The 17,615-nt window shown below is 32.7% G+C and overlaps 1 long non-coding RNA gene and 1 pseudogene across 2 annotated transcripts in view; both read right to left on the reverse strand.

Moving 5' to 3' along the window:
* Nucleotides 1–204: 204 nt before the first annotated feature.
* LOC143245859 (uncharacterized) lies at nt 205–3,092 on the reverse strand. Its single transcript, XR_013025698.1, has 3 exons — nt 3,086–3,092; nt 1,475–1,572; nt 205–350 (listed from the first exon to the last, which is right to left on the reverse strand). It is a non-coding gene; the product is annotated as an uncharacterized LOC143245859 (long non-coding RNA).
* A 5,448-nt stretch (nt 3,093–8,540) lies between these two features.
* LOC143246854 (uncharacterized) overlaps nt 8,541–17,615 on the reverse strand; it is a 66,530-nt pseudogene continuing 57,455 nt past the window's right edge. Inside the window, exons 10-17 of the transcript XR_013026204.1 lie at nt 16,960–17,082; nt 16,443–16,606; nt 15,628–15,777; nt 13,836–14,086; nt 13,503–13,681; nt 13,135–13,226; nt 11,080–11,225; nt 8,541–10,525 (exon numbers count right to left, since the gene is read on the reverse strand). The product of XR_013026204.1 is annotated as an uncharacterized LOC143246854 (transcript). The remainder of the gene's footprint in view (nt 10,526–11,079; nt 11,226–13,134; nt 13,227–13,502; nt 13,682–13,835; nt 14,087–15,627; nt 15,778–16,442; nt 16,607–16,959; nt 17,083–17,615) is intronic.

Consider the following 17,615-nt stretch of genomic DNA (forward strand, 5'->3'; position numbering starts at 1 on the left):
ATGTTCTCCTGAAAATCATAAAGCTGTTCTAATTTAAAACCTTCCCCAACAAGTTACCAAAACACTAACCTTATAAAACTAGACAGTGAAATATCTGGATAAAAAATAACTTTCAAAAAATAAAAACACTCAAACTACTGAAACAAATAAGTATAAATCTTCCATAAACTTACTTTCTCCGACATACTCAGTTTTCAAAGTGTTTCATATTTTCAAGCAGGAGTCTCATGTTTTTGTCTCTCTCCACGACAAGTGTTCATTAGTGTTTCGAGGTAGCTAATAGTGGTCTCTGAAAGTTCATACAGTGGAACTTGATCTCCATTAAAAACTTCCTTCAGCCACGTATTCACCTATTTTAAAGATACAGGAATAAAAGTTTGTCTAATAAATACTACATTAAGATTTTTAAGTTTGATTCTACAATGAGCCACAACTTCAAAAACCCTAGTGATAATTCAAAATGGTTCAAATTTATTGGTGGTCTTTAAGAAACAAAAACTGAACATGTGAAACAACACAATTTTATTAACCTTATAAATTAAATACTCAAGTGTTAATTTTAGAATTAATTAACATTAAAAGTTCAGGAAGTTTACTTTGAACCATCTATGAAGATAAATTGTGCAACAGTTTGCTACAAAGTAAATTTATTACAACTTTCATTATTTAAACACAAAACATTATTTTATTTTAATTGTTTAGATATATTTTCTGACACAATAAGTGAACTTTCACAAAGATTTTTACACAACTGTCACACAAAATAATAATGATAAAATATTTTATTGTCATAACTAGGAATGTATGATGTTTTAATTTTCTTTTAATTGGGGAACATTAAAGTATTTAATTCTTTACAGCAGCAAAAAATTTGTAATTTACTTCAAAAATTCCTTTTTTAAAATATATGAGAAAGAATATTTCATAGTTTTATATTGTAATAATGAAGACAGTTGACCAAACATACAAACTCATTAAAATAACTTATCAAACTACTGAAATCTAGCCATCTATCCAATTCTGAAACTACAGGTCACAATATGTCATTTGACAACTTCTCACCACAAAACCTTCAGACCTTGAACTCTACATTACAGAAACTCTACTCACAGCTAGCTTGCCTCATCCTTAAGAATTCAAAGATATTTAGACCTAAAAGTGTTCTAAAAACATTTTCACATGTAACTCAACCACTGTGCAATATGTATATAAACATTGTTTAATCTGTCCATTTACCACTTGTGTTAATAACTAAATAAACTAATGATCAAGTCATTATAATTGTAGAAATAATCACTGTAACACATACATGAATTCGTACATTAAAGGTTGGAGTAATTTTTTGGTGTTGCTTAATTATCTAAGTAGCAGATTAAGTTTAAAAAGTCAAAGCTACCACCTCTGAACATTAAATACATAAAGTTTCCTTTTGATTAAAAGTTCATTATGCTGAAAAATGTTTAATTATTGCTACCTGAGTTAATGTACCAGATATGTGAAAACTTTCAGGAATTTCACCTGCAGTCCCCAGGCTTAGGGTAATATTCCATTTCCGTTTTCTATATATGCTACCTACAAATATTTTAAAAAATAAAAAAGTGCACATAACAGTAAGTTCAAATCTGAATTAAACTCAATTTTCATTCAAATTTCAATACACTTATACAGTCAGAATGAAACAATCATTATATTGAATGATTAACAAAATTTACAAGTCAACACCTAATAACTCAACAGTCAACTTTTATATTTTCAATATCGTATCTTATTCCTAAGAATAGTTATTTTGTAGTATTTCACAAACCTGTCAATTTTATGCTTCGTTATGTCAACTTTCACTGGTGTTACTAATAGTACACTGCCATCTATGTTTAAGCATTAATTAATAAATCACGTGTATAATTTTAAAATGAAACAGCAAATTAATGAACAAGTTAATACAAAATGACACTTTCAAACATATTTTATACACTTTACTATTAACCAATCGTTCATAAAGAATCTTAGGCGTTAAGTTAGGCTCTTTCGTTCAGTAATTATTAATTCTATTGAAAATAAAAATTAATCCTATTTTAATTAATTGTAAACATACTTTCAGCAACCTTAGTACTCACATCTAATCAAATTGACGTAAGCCTACTAATTTTGTGTTATTCATCTACCCGCCAAAACGCGAACTGATATTTATCACTAGGGCTTTAATCCCTTTCTTCTTCACCGAAATTAAAAACAATTTCGAAAAATAAAAATTATTGTGAAATTAACTGTGGTATTATTGCTTTAAAAAATCAAACTGAAAATGCAATTTTATTTAAATTAAATATTACTTTTCTTTACAAAACATATCGCATATGCATAAAACATTTCTTCCAAATATATTTTAATTATTTAAATGTAAAATGATACACACGATCAGGATATAGTATTGATCAATAAACTGCTACTTTAATCCCTAATTATAGCGTAAAGTAAGACTATGGTTACACTTGTGTTAAGCTTTTGAATGAATAATTACAACTAAGGTTGACTACTTCGATGTAATGATTAAATTGACCAGAATTTCAGAATATAAGTTTGGGTAGGAGAAAATATTTTTATTTTCTATATAACTTTATGGTATTACCGTAAATGACATCAATGAATATCACAAGATCGAATACCCATTTAGAATAAATAACAAATTTATTTACAAAAATCAAATTTTAGCCCTTAAATTACCGATCTGCTTACATGTCGTTTAATTGTCGTTGTTTTTTTTTAATTTCACTCAAAGCTACACGAGGGTTATCTGCGCTAGTCGTCCCCTAATTTAGCAGTGTAAGACTAGAGGGAAGGCAGCTAGTCATTACCACCCACCGCTAATTGTTGGGCTACTCTTTTAGCAACGAATAGTGGAATTGTCCATAACATTATAAGGCCCCCACGGCTGAAAGTGCGGGTGTGTTTGGTGTGACGAGGATTCGATCCGGCAACCCTCAGGTTACGAGTCGAACGCTTTTAACACCTGGTTATGCCGGGCCTCATATCATTTAGTGTAGATGTGTCCACACAAACAACCTGGTGCTCATTTGTTTTATATTTTTACCTGTCATAACACCAAGAGAGAAAACAAGAACTAATAATAAAAAATGAAATTACTGATTTTCTGTGGAAAAGGCAATGGAAAAGTTCGTCTTTAATTAGTAGACTCACGAACAAATAATTGCATACAGAATCTTTACGAAATGCGTTTAAAATATATGGACCCCATCAGGAATGAAACTTGCATAACGTGTATTGTAAAGTATTTGACACATACACACTAAATTAATTGTTTTAAAGTTTGATTAATATTTTCTTTCTTTCGTACATCGGCTCCGTTAAAAGAGGTGCGAGTAGTTTGGACAATTTGATGAAAACCTACCTCTACCTGCTAATAGGATTATTATTATTCTAAAAATTACCTTGATACGTTTACATTCGTCATTAATTAACTTGATAGTGCTTCTTTTTATTAATTATTACAGCATGTTACAAGTACTTCGGATTTAGCTACGTTTTATTCGTGTTTCTACACATGAAACATGAGGAGAAATAATTCCAAATCATAAAATATTTGTAATGCTCTTCAAAATCAATCGAAAACTTTACAGTTTACACATGTTACAAAGTATCATATCTTAAAGCCTAGACGTAAATTTAAATTAAAATTTTAGCGTTTAATTTTGTAAAGGCAGATCCAGTTAGCATAAGACAAATACTAGGCCTTGGTTATTTTTATACTAAATTACCAAAATTAACACCATAAACAATCTTGTAGATTCAGTGATGTCGAGAAACTCACTTGTTGAGAAATTTATATGCAAAGACGGCTCGTTTGGGTTGAGAAAATATTTTACATAGAAGAGCGAACAACGTTTCGACCTTCTTAGGTCATCGTCAGGTTCACAAAGAAAGAAAGACGTAACTGACCGGAAGCTGACCACATCTTTGGAAGGGGTTGTGTAACTGAGTGTCGGAATGTAGAGGGAAGTGTTAGATGTTTGAATATATAATTTTATATTATTTATTTTATTATATATTTAATATAGGTATAAAGACGTTCCTTTATATTGGTTTATTTTGGGTTTAAGTTGTTGTATAAGGAAGGCTTCTTTAATTTTGCATTTGTTTATGTTTGTTTCTTTATTTAGTATTTGAGTGTTTTCTATGGTTATGTTCTGTTTATTGGACTTGCAGTGTTCGAAAGCGTGTGAAGGTGACTTTTTATGTTCTTTGAATCTGGTTTCTATTTTCCTACTTGTTTCTCCAATATAGAAGTCGTGGCAGTTATCACATTGTATTTTATAAATAATATTGGTGTGGTGTTTGTCAGTGTAGTTTTTACATAGTATAGACCTCAGTTTTGTGCCTGGTTTTTGAATAAATTTGGTATTAACTGGAATGTCATATTTTGTTACTAATTTTTCCAAATGTTGGTTATTTGTTTGCTGATGTCAGGAATATATGGTATACAGCAGTATATGGTTTCGTGGTTTTTTTTGATTCGTGAGCTGTATTTACTTTAGTTGGTTGATTTTGCTTTCTGTCTAGGTGTGTGCGTATAATGTTTTCTACGGTTTGTGGAGGAAACTTATTGATGTTGATGAAGTATTGTGTTATTTTGTCTAATTCATCGTTAATTTTATCTGGTGAGCATAGTTTTATGGCTGTGTTTATTTAGTTTCTTAGTATGTTGAGTTTTTGTTTTGTTTCATGTGCTGAGTTCCAAGGAATGTATAGTCCAGTAGGGGTGATTTTTCGGTGGATGTCTGTTTTGAATTGTGTGTCAGTTCTTGTAATTTTGAGGTTAAGAAATGATATTTGATTGCTTTCTTCCTGTTCACATGTGAAGTTAATGTTGGGATGTATAGAGTTAATGTGATTGAAAAAAATTAAGTATGTGTTCTGTAGATTTGAATCCCGCAACCGTGTCATCTACATATCTGTACCAGTATAGTGGTGGATGTAATGCTGTGTTAATTGCTTGTGTTTCAACTTGTGTCATAAAAATATTGGCTAGAACTGGTGATACTGGGTTGCCCATGCTTAGGCCATTTGTTTGTATATAGTTTTGGTTGTTGAACATGAAGTTTGTCTTTATCGTGGTGAATTCTATGAGGGTTGCTAACTGGTTACTGGGAATTTCTATGGTTGGGTTAGGGTCTCGGATATAGAGTTCTAAGGCTATCTTGCAGGCTTCAGTGGTTGGAACTTCTGTAAAGAGGGATATAACATCGAAACTGGCCATTAAGTTGATTTAGATTAGACTTGAAATTAAAAGAGTCTTTGATGAATGAGCTGGCTGATGTTACATATTTGGAGAATGTCCATGCTATGTATTTACCAAGATTGTAATTAAACGATTCATATGTGGACATTATTGGTCGTAATGGACAATCTGGTTTATGAGGTTTGGGGATGCCGTATATTTGCGGTGTGCGTGAGTCGGTTTTACGTAGGTAGCAATAAAGTGTTTGTGAAATTGTGTTGTCTTTTTTCATTTCTAGTAGTAATTTGTTCAGTTGCGTCTCGTGTGTCTTTGTTGGATTTGTGTGTATTGGTTTAAATTTGTTCGCGTCTGATAGGATGTTATTCATTTTTTGGATGTATTCATTCGTGTTCATTATGACTATAGCGTTACCTTTATCTGCTTTTAGAATTTTTATGTTTTTGTCTTGTTTTAGGTTTTTAATGGAATTAATGTCTCTTTTTGTAAGGTTGTTTTTTTAGTCTTCTGTTTTGTGAATTATGTTGATGGTTTTGTGAGAAAATTCTTTGAAAAAATCGTTTAAGATGTTGTTTTTAAGTGTTTCTGGAAAATATAAATTTGTAGTTTTACCTGGGAAGTTTGGCTGTTGGATGTCAATAAAATTATCTAAGTTGTCTTCTTTCTGTTGGTTGTTTCCTTGTTTTTCTTCTCTGTAGAAAGTATCACAAGTCTCCTGGCTAGGTCTTCTAAACATGTTTTGATTTCTATGGTTGGAATGTACCAAGGTGCTATTGCGAAGTTGAGTCCTTTGTTAAGTAGATGTATCTCACCTGTGTTTAATTGTCGGTCGGATCTGTTAATTATAAAGTTAGTCAACGGTTTGTCGTTTTGGTGTCTTTTCTGTTGTTTGCATCTTAGTTTTTCTAGTTTTTTGTTGTGGCAGATCTTTTGTCTCTGTCGTTCTTAGTATGGATTTGGTTTATGTTTCGTTGTATAAGTCCGTAAATCTCTGGTTTAATGCAGCATGCCAGTTGATGGTCTAGGTTCATTTTTTGTTTTTGTAAGTCATGTAGCTCTTTGTATTTTGTGTTCAACATGGCTTTAAGTAGTTTTTTCTGTAAATTTTGGATAATGTTTGTGTATGTGTTAAAATTTTTTGAAAGTTTTACCTTTACAAAATTAGGGGTTAGTTGTTCTTTTCTACATTGTTGAATAAAATAAATGTCATTTCTTCTATTAATAATTCGTTGGTTTAAATTTCTTAGTTTCTTAACGATCGTGTGAGCGTGTACTGTTAATAGTGGTGTACGGTAGTCTTGTAGATTTTTCCAAAGAGGTCGCGGCACAAAGCGCGCCTCTTACTTTTTGAAAAAAGTTGCACGTGTTTGTATTTTCGTATTTCCCGCGTAACAAAACAGGGCATTAGGTTTGGTTTAACGTTCCAACGTTGAAAAGTATTTGTGATTATAATGCAAGAAAATAGGAAACAATTGTAGGTATAGAAAACATTCGATTTTCTAATTTTCCATCGCATTTATTAACATTTACCTTGGAAAGCACAAAAATAAAGAAAAACCTGTGAAAAACAAATCTGGTCATTTATATCTGTTCTTCCCCATAATAGAGAAAAATATATTATAGGATTACTTGAAGCTAACGCGATAATAATTAAGGTAAAATTTAACAAATAATTAAAACCAACGTTTCATATTTACATAGTTTTAAAAATTAATTGAAGCCGTCAACAGCTTTTACTTTAAAAAATACTCTTCTGGGGCTGCCAGCAAGACGTGTGTTTTGTTATAGCAAAACCACATTGAGCTATCTGCTGAGTCCACCGGGGGGAATCGAACCCCTGATTTTAGCGTTGTAAATCCGTAGACATACTGCCGCACCCAGCAAGACTTACTAAGTAAAACATTTTTTCCTGCCATGTGATATTGTTATATTTACACAATCCTTGATCAATGTTTATTGCATCACAGTAACTATTAATGCTTTCACTTAATGTTCCTTCATCTGTTTAATAATACCTTTCTCTAGTGATTCTCTTATATTTAAAGATGTAATATTACGAAGATGGGCCCGGCATGGCCAGGTGGGTTAAGGCGTTCAACTCGTAATATGAGGGTCGAGGGTTCGAATCTCCGTTGCACCAAACATGCTCACCCTTTCAGCCGTGGTGGCGTTATAATGCAACAGTCAATCCCACTATTCGTTGGTAAAAGGGTAGCCCAAGAGTTGTTGGTGGGTGGTGATGACTAGCTGTCTTCCCTCCAGTCTTGCACTGCTAAATTAGGGATGGCTGGTGCAGATAGCCCTCATGTAACTTTGTGTGAAATTCAAAACAAATCAAACCTTTATGGAAGAGTTTGTTCTCTTACACACAACAAAAACAAAGCCAAGCTGTCCAGGACTTAAAAAGTTGGACCATTTCTGCTTTGGCACAAGGGCAGGCCACACTCCTGATTCACTTGAAACAACCTATTTAGGGACAAGTGAGGTTGCAAAACCAGACGTTCAATGAACCGTGAGAGTGATCGTAATTCAGTACAACCAAACTTTAATTAAACAAAGTTTATGTATTAACTGATAGGGATAAAAAACAAAGGATATCATTCTATTTTTGCATTATATTAAACACCACTTACCAAACATTCATTTGAATACCCTTCAATGTTTGAGGGCACAGGCTCTCCTACCTACAGTAAATATAAGATTCTTCCACTAATAATGTCCAATTCAGCTAAAGTAGCACATTTGACATTTCCACATATCAGTTTCCTCAGGGCCTGGCATGGCCAAGCGCGTAAGGCGTGCGACTCGTAATCCGAGGGTCGCGGGTTCGTGCCCTCGTCGCGCTAAACATGCTCGCCCTCCCAGCCGTGGGGGCGTTATATTGTGACGGTCAATCCCACTATTCGTTGGTAAAAGAGTAGCCCAAGAGTTGGCGGTGGGTGGTGATGACTAGCTGCCTTCCCTCTAGTCTTACACTGCTAAATTAGTGACGGCTAGAACAGATAGCCCTCGAGTAGCTTTGTGCGAAATTCCAAAACAAACAAACAAACAAAGTTTCCTCAAGTTATGACATTGCCCTCACTAAGTGTACATGTTATTTGCAAACACAATAACAACAATCATTAGAATATTTTATGTTAAAAAACCTTCAATATGAAGCCTAACAAGATATTGAAAATATTACATAAAAGAAACCTGTAAAACAAAAACTACTGTACTGTGTATAGTCTTGACCAATGGAAGTTATATTTATATTAGTGGTTGTCATTGTAAGATACAGTTGATACCAAACTAATAGGAAAAATAAATTTTTATCAGTCTTATCGTTTTTCACTCTACAAAAAGAGTGATGAGAAACACAGTTACAAACTTGAAAGTATTGTTCCATTTAGAAAAGCAACATGTTTTATAGACTTCAAAATGATAAGTTATGGTTGCTTGAGAAGGGTTGACATATTACACCCATGTATATATAAACACACACACACATAGCATCATCATTTTAAGAAACATTGTATATCTCATTCGACATCACACTGTTTACGTAAACAGAAAAGCTCACACTGATGGTCCTACTTCCTCATTAGAAGTGTAAGTAATAAAACCCAAAATATAGTTATTGTTAGAAAAAAATGTTTTATTTAAATTTTGTTTCTTTATTTACAGACTAGGAGAGTTTAGCTGGACATAAATGTAAGAGGTTCCACTCACGAGTCTTCTAGTCATGTTACATGTTTGTCAGCACAAGATAGAAGTAATGTTTCACTGTCCCTAGTTTCAAATGACCAACTAGGAGGAACCAGAGTAGCCATTATAAAGTCATGTGTTGTTACTCAACACTCAGTAACAAGATGAACATTTACCATCACTTCTTCTCTCTCTAAGAATATTCACAGGTTCCTTCTTGTTTTAACTCCTTATACAATTTAATATATGCACCCGTTAAATTACAGTTTCAAAATTGTGATAAAATTATTCTTGAACTCATAAATGTTAACCATTTTAACCCTAGGTGTCAAACGTTTTAACAACTTGTTGTACTTAAGCAGAAAGTGCTGTGCCCACCCTGGATATTGAAACCTTGATGATTTTTTTGTGTTATAAACCATCAGACTTGCAGACTGGAGATATTTCTACACAGACATAACTGGCACAATTCTCTCTTCTTCTTTATTACAGATATTCTGTTTGATGAAAGTTTTTTATCTCTTTGAACTATTCTAAAACACAGGACTTTAAACGATTTCTTCAAAATTCAACACAGTTCTGTTCCCAACAACTTTAAGATTTATTAGAATGTCAAGTCCAAGTCATTCTGCTTGGATGTTTTTTTCTTGAAGTATCCATCCAAAGTTTTTACATTTGTCTTTGATTTTCTTTTCCTGGATGATTCCACTTTCCACTGTGTCATCAATTCTGCTTGGACTTCTGTTGGCAATTCTGCAAACACTGTCTTGTCCACTCCTGTTGGACAACTGGCTAACTTATCATATGTGTTTTTATCAGATGGGTTCACACAACTTGTACTGAGATTAAAAAACCTATGGGCGGTGGACTGTTCTTCATGGCTCTTAAATGATGGTTGTGGATTTAGTTTCCAACTAAATAATAATTCCTGTTGAAGGTCATATGGTAATTCCTTGAAAGTGGAATAGTCAATTCCGAGTGGAAGACCATCTGTTACATTAGACTTGCTAAATAGGAGTGCTGACTGGTCAGCATTATGATGCTCACCATCAAGTACACATGTTCGATGAGCATCAGATGATGAACTAACCTTTAGAGATTGGTTAGTTAATAGAGATTTCTTTACACTTTTACCAGTCTCTACAAACGACAAAGGTGCATCAGGCAGATTGAAAAATGATCTCCAAACATTAGAAAGCTTCTTTTCTCCAAAAACAGTTTTATCCACACACAGTCGTTTAGGACCAGGACTAGACCCGTCGTCTCTTCCCCTTTGTTTTTCATGGAAAGTTGATGAATTAAACTCATCATCAGAACACACACACATTTTTGTAAAACTGTGATTGGACACTAGAGGTCTCCTTGAATGAAAGTGATCTTCATGAACTGGTTCTTGTGAAGAAATCCCAGAAGACTTGGGTGTGAAAAAGTTTAAAATACTTTGAGAATTATTATTCTGTTCAATAAACTTGGTAAAAGAAATCCCCAGCAGGGTAAGATGAAATGGATTACTCTCATCTACCATCTTGTGGAAAAGCTTCATCAAAATATCTATAACCTTTCCATGAACAAGTTCCTCATCATTGGTACCTGTAAAACAAACCATGAATTACTTCAGGCAAAACTTAATAAACACTGTTCAAACTTACTAAACAAAGAAAATAACATTCAAACTTGAGTCAAAATTTAACAAACACTGTTCAAACATATCACACAAACATTAATAATACAGTATTTTTTAAATGAAAACAATGTTTGCTTTCTTATTTTCCTTCATTTCAAAGTTCAGTGAGTCACAGACACAACTCAGACGAGTTACCATTAAACTCCTAATATGAAATTTTATTATCTGATTATTAGTCTGTTTCACATAAAGAAGATAATTGTTTATAAACCAACACATGTTATGGTTTCTCTTTCTTTATATAAATTTTCAATCATGACACAAACTCAGGGTTAAGTCTGTGATTACACTCCTATAATAAAAGTTCTTTTCTTTAAGAGATACACAATTACAGAAAAAAAACTTCAAATAGTTCGCTAAAACATAAATATCACACTATATGTAAGAATGAACACAAAATGTTCGAATTTTTAAACATAAACTTGTCTTCTTTAGACTAAACAAGTAAATATCTACAAACTTCTAACTATACCAGTAAATAACTTGTTCATCAGGCCTTGAGGCAGCCCACACTGGCGAATCTCCCTACTTGACTGTTGCAACTTATGATAATATTTTCTAATTGTCAACTTCACAACATGAGGAACACGGCCATCTTCAACTATTCTGTAAATTAAAAACCAGCAACTTTCAAAAGAAGTCCAAAATAAAAATATAATAATACTGTTTTAAACAGAACTAAGAAACATAGTTAAAAAATAAACAATGATAAACCAAAAATAACTATTCTGATTTTAAAGACTTTAAAAATATTGATGTCCATACAAAAACTCTGATCAAATGTTAGAACTTTCCCCATAAACAACCTCAAGAGTTCACAACAACAAACATGTTTTAACTTCATTATGAGACGCCTCAAATTAACCTGTTAGTCTTTACACAAAATACTTTTAACCCCAACATTACTTACTTAGATTTTATAATGTCCACCTCTGGTGGAGTCGATACATACCATTATCGTCAATTCTTATTTTGTTGTCTGTTGTTCATTACAAAAGAACTAAAGTCCATATGTTCAATTATGTTATTGTTTATTACAAACTGGAACTGATAAGTTCCATTACGGTCAATTATCACATTGTTCTCTCTTGTTTATAACAAACAAACGTGAGCCAATATGTTCCATTATGTTCAATTCTTATGTTGTTGTCTGTTGTTTATTTCAAACAAACTGGAACCAATATGTTCCATTATGATCAATTACTAACAATTTAATACAAACATCTCTTGGTTAGAGTAACATTTTTAAATTACTCAAAGTGATTTATACTTACATCTTTATACAAACATCTCTTGGTTAGAGTAACATCTTTAAAGTACTCAAAGTGATTCAAAGTAACATCTTTAAAGTACTCAAAGTGACTTATACTAACAAGTTAATACAAACATCTCTTGGTTAGAGTAACATCTATAAAGTACTCAAAGTGATTTATACTAACAACTTAATACAAACATCTCTTGGTTAGAGTAACATCTTTAAAGTGTTGAAAGTGATTTATACTAACAACTTAATACAAACATCTCTTGGTTAGAGTAACATCTTTAAAGCACTCAAAGTGATTTATACTAACAACTTAATACAAACATCTCTTGGTTACAGTTACATCATTAAAGTATAAAAGTGTTTAAAAAAAAGTTATGTGGAGGAAATTTCTTTTGAAAAGAACTGGTCAACATGTAAAGTATCAAACCTTTTTAAAAGAACTGGTCAACATGTAAAGTATCAAACCTTTTGAAAAGAACTGGTCAACATGTAAAGTATCAAACCTTTTGAAAAGAACTGGTCAACATGTAAAGTATCAAACCTTTTTAAAAGAACTGGTCAACATGTAAAGTATCAAACCTTTTGAAAAGAACTGGTCAACATGTAAAGTATCAAACCTTTTGAAAAGAACTGGTCAACATGTAAAGTATCAAACCTTTTGAAAAGAACTGGTCAACATGTAAAGTATCAAACCTTTTTAAAAGAACTGGTCAACATGTAAAGTATCAAACCATTTAAAAGAACTGGTCAACATGTAAAGTATCAAACCTTTTAAAAGAACTGGTTAAAGTATCAAACCTTTTGAAAAGAACTGGTCAACATGTAAAGTATCAAACCTTTTGAAAGAACTGGTCAACATGTAAAGTATCAAACCTTTTAAAAGAACTGGTCAACATGTAAAGTATCAAACCTTTTGAAAAGAACTGGTCAACATGTAAAGTATCAAACCTTTTAAAAGAACTGGTCAACATGTAAAGTATCAAACCTTTTTAAAAGAACTGGTCAACATGTAAAGTATCAAACCTTTTGAAAAGAACTGGTCAACATGTAAAGTATCAAACCTTTTGAAAAGAACTGGTCAACATGTAAAGTATCAAACCTTTTTAAAAGAACTGGTCAACATGTAAAGTATCAAACCTTTTGAAAAGAACTGGTCAACATGTAAAGTATCAAACCTTTTTAAAAGAACTGGTCAACATGTAAAGTATCAAACCTTTTGAAAAGAACTGGTCAACATGTAAAGTATCAAACCTTTTGAAAAGCCGTTGAAGTAATAATCCCAGTCTCTGACGACATTCTGAAACTGTTGAGCATTTCTGGAAGGTATCTTCGAGGCTATGTGACTAACAAAATACCAGGTGATAAAAGAACCACTACATTACTGTGGTTAGATATAACCAACCACTATTAACTGTGAATATACATTACTCTGGTTAGAAGTAACGAACTGTAAGTACAATAAAATATTCTGAAAATTGTAAAAAAAAAAAACAAACAACAGTTAACTACTATACAGTAATGCACGCTGATATTACAGAATGTTAACAAATTTTACATAGACAGTTGTGAGTCATCAACTGACAAAACACAAACTGTAATAACTAAAATAAAAAACTCACTTGAGGTTTTCCTGACGAAACAACGGGAGTTTCATCAACACCAAAAGAAAGATTTTTTAATCGTCTAGCCTGATCTGATCCTACAGTTTCTTCTAGAGATGAAAGATCACACAGCTGAAGATCTCCAACCAAGTTTATATTCATTTCACTGAGGTTTTTATACATTGCCGAGCCAATACCTAACAAGATGACAACATATAAATAAAAAATGCATTTAAACCCGTGCGTATATGACATCCATCAAACAAATCTGAAACCCAGTTAAAAATTTATCATTAATATATCACAGAAAATAAATATCAAACCTTCACTTAAACTCAATTTTAGTGTTACCTGGAATGTCTTTCACAGTATTCAGAGATTTCAACAGATGTCCAACATGTTGGGGAAAAAGTGTGGTTTGTTGATTCGGCTTGTGAGAGCCACACACCAGTTTTGCTAAAAGTTTGTTATGAGCAATGCCGGCACACGTTGTGAGACCTAATTCCTGGTAAATCCTGTTTCGTATTTCTTGAGCTATGTGCGACGCTTCTTGAAGTCGAGAATAACAACCACAGCTGCAAGGTTCAGGGGTGCTCCACTTCCTATAGGTGGCAGTGTTTAGTGAAACATTTTCAACAAAACTTTCATCAATGTTAGGATATAGCACTTGTCACCTGAGTTATACCATCAACAAAACTTTCATCAATGTTAGGATCTAGCACTTGTCACCTGAGTTATACCATCAACAAAACTTTCATCAATGTTAGGATATAGCACTTGTCACCTGAGTTATACCATCAACAAAACTTTCATCAATGTTAGGATATAGCACTTGTCACCTGAGTTATACCATCAACAAAACTTTCATCAATGTTAGGATATAGCACTTGTCACCTGAGTTATACCATCAACAAAAACTTTCATCAATATTAGGATATAGCACTTGTCACCTGAGTTATACCATCAACAAAACTTTCATCTATATTAGGATATAGCACTTGTCACCTGAGTTATACCATCAACAAAACTTTCATCAATGTTGGGATATAGCACTTGTCACCTTAGTTATACCATCAACAAAAACTTTCATCAATGTTAGGATCTAGCACTTGTCACCTGAGTTATACCATCAACAAAAACTTTCATCAATGTTAGGATATAGCACTTGTCACCTGAGTTATACCATCAACAAAAACTTTCATCAATGTTAGGATATAGCACTTGTCACCTGAGTTATACATCAACAAAAACTTTCATCAATGTTAGGATATGGCACTTGTCACCTGAGTTATACCATCAACAAAACTTTCATCAATATTAGGATATAGCACTTGTCACCTGAGTTATACCATCAACAAAAACTTTCATCTATATTAGGATATAGCACTTGTCACCTGAGTTATACCATCAACAAAAACTTTCATCAATGTTGGGATATAGCACTTGTCACCTGAGTTATACCATCAACAAAACTCTCATCAATGTTAGGATATAACACTTGTCACCTGAGTTACACCAAATTTACAAACAAAGAACCTACTTAATAACAGATCACATGTCAAGATCACTGACCAACATCCAACTTCATGAAAGTAAATCTTTACATTTTCTTAATCACAGATTCCAGCAGATCCAACGTTTTCTGTAATGTACTCTCGAAATTACGAAAATAACATAATGTTATATAGTTACTCAGGTGCTACCAAAACTTTAATAATAATTCATATTAACCTGTTTAGTACCTGTCAATCTACAGAGTCAATAACCTTCATGTTAACCTGTTTAGTACCTGTCAATGTATGAAGTCAATAACCTTCATATTGGCCTGTTTTGTACCTGTCAATCTATAAAAATAATAACCTTCATATTAACCTGTTTAGTACCTGTCAATCTATAGAGTCAATAACCTACATATTAACCTGTTTTGTACCTGTCAATCTATGAGGACAATAACCTTCATATTAGCCTGTTTAGTACCTGTCAATCTATAGAATCAATAACCTATGTATTAACCTGTTTAGTACCTGTCAATCTATAGAGTCAATAACCTATGTATTAACCTGTTTAGTACCTGTCAATCTATAGAGTCAATAACCTTCATATTGACCTGTTTAGTACCTGTCAGTCTATGAAATAAATTTACCTTCCAAATAGATATGACCACTAATTAACGATTCTGCACCATTCCCAATGATATCGGTTCTTTGGTGGCTATGTACCAAACTTGTTACATCAATAAAATTTTCATCAAACCCAAGGCGCTCCACTAACGGTGAGAACTCCTCTAAAATTCCTAGAAGAACACAGAGATTTCCTACATGTGTTACTTTTATAACACATAATCAAACTTATACAAAAAATCTGATTTTGAATATTCTAAAGTATAAAATAACTGTGAAAATTTGTCATACTATAAGACACTGATGTACACTGTATATTTAACATCACTCACCTGTCATACTATAAGACACTGATGTACACTGTGTATTCAATGTCACTCACCTGTCATACTATAAGACACTGATGTACACTGTATATTTAATGTCACTCACCTGTCATACTATAAGACACTGATGTACACTGTATATTTAATGTCACTCACCTGTCACACTACAAGACACTGATGTACACTGTATATTTAATGTCACTCACCTGTCATACTATAAGACACTGATGTACACTGTATATTTAATGTCACTCACCTGTCATACTATAAGACATAAGACACTGATGTACACTGTGTATTTAACATCACTCACCTGTCATGTATAAGATACTGATGTACACTGTATATTTCATGTCACTCACTTGTCATACTATAAGACACTTATGTACACTGTATATTTAATGTCACTCACCTGTCATACTATAAGACACTGATGTACACTGTGTATTTAACATCACTCACCTGTCATGCTATAAGACACTGATGTACACTGTATATTTCATGTCACTCACTTGTCACCTTGTAGGAAGCTTCTCTATAGTCCGTTAGGTCTTCTCCACATACCAGAACAATCTGAGGACAAATCTGTATGGCTTCTTTGATACACATCAGTTTTGAACTCCCAGTTCTCTTGCTACATAGTTACAGGTAACTACTAAGTTTTTCTGTTTGATTCCTAAATAAAACCAAAACCAATATTCACGTTACTCAATCAACTATTGTTAGTTTCACAGTATATTATATAATTTATACCTCTTCCAAACAAATCAATAGTAAAATCAATCCAGGAAAATATTTTGCTAGAAGGTAATTTGAGTCACAATTAGAAGAAAAAATGTAAACCAAACACAAATTTGAAACTTTCATACGATAAAATTACAAATAATTTTTCAACAAAAGGGATATCAATAAGACAGACAATTAGCTCTGATGGTCTCAGTACATGTGATTAAACAATGCAAGTTATGATTATTTATCTTATTAAAACATGTGGATTTTTAAACAAATCACACTGATCTAGTGACTAACCTAAAGGTTTTGTTTTTAACTCTGGGTCTTTTATCATTTCAACCTGAGCGTAAAAACAGTCAATATCAATATGGACTATAGCTCTTTCATGGGGCCCTTTGGAAGTACTGTGGTCCTTGGCATCTGTGAAAATATGAAAAAAGCATTGCAATCACTCTATATTAAAAAACAACTATATTACTTTCATTATATTATATATAACAGAAACTTCTGTTAGAAATTACAACAGAATGTATAGCATTTCTACATTTTTATCACGATGAAGAAAATACAAACATTCACAGACACGCTTCTCATCCAATCTAGCTACTCCAAACGCCAGAAAGAAAACAACGAAAGTTAACAAGCACTTTAAACAAACTAATCACATACTAATAGTACCAGTGATGTGAAACATAGGAAACCTGACTTTATATGGATACTTAAGTCAGACCCCTGTACTACCAGTGATGTAATATGTTGGGAAAATAACTTTATATGGGTACTAAAGTTACACCCTGCACTACCAGTAATGTGACATGTTGGGAACCTAACTTCATATGGATACTTAAGTTCAACCCTGTACTACCAGTAATGTGATATGTCGGAACCTAACTTTATATGGATACTTAAGTTAGACCCTGTACTACCAGTGATGTAATATGTTGGGAACCTAA

Source organism: Tachypleus tridentatus, chromosome 3 (genome assembly GCF_004210375.1).
Source record: "Tachypleus tridentatus isolate NWPU-2018 chromosome 3, ASM421037v1, whole genome shotgun sequence".
In the NCBI taxonomy this organism is placed as follows: Eukaryota; Metazoa; Arthropoda; class Merostomata; order Xiphosura; family Limulidae; genus Tachypleus; species Tachypleus tridentatus.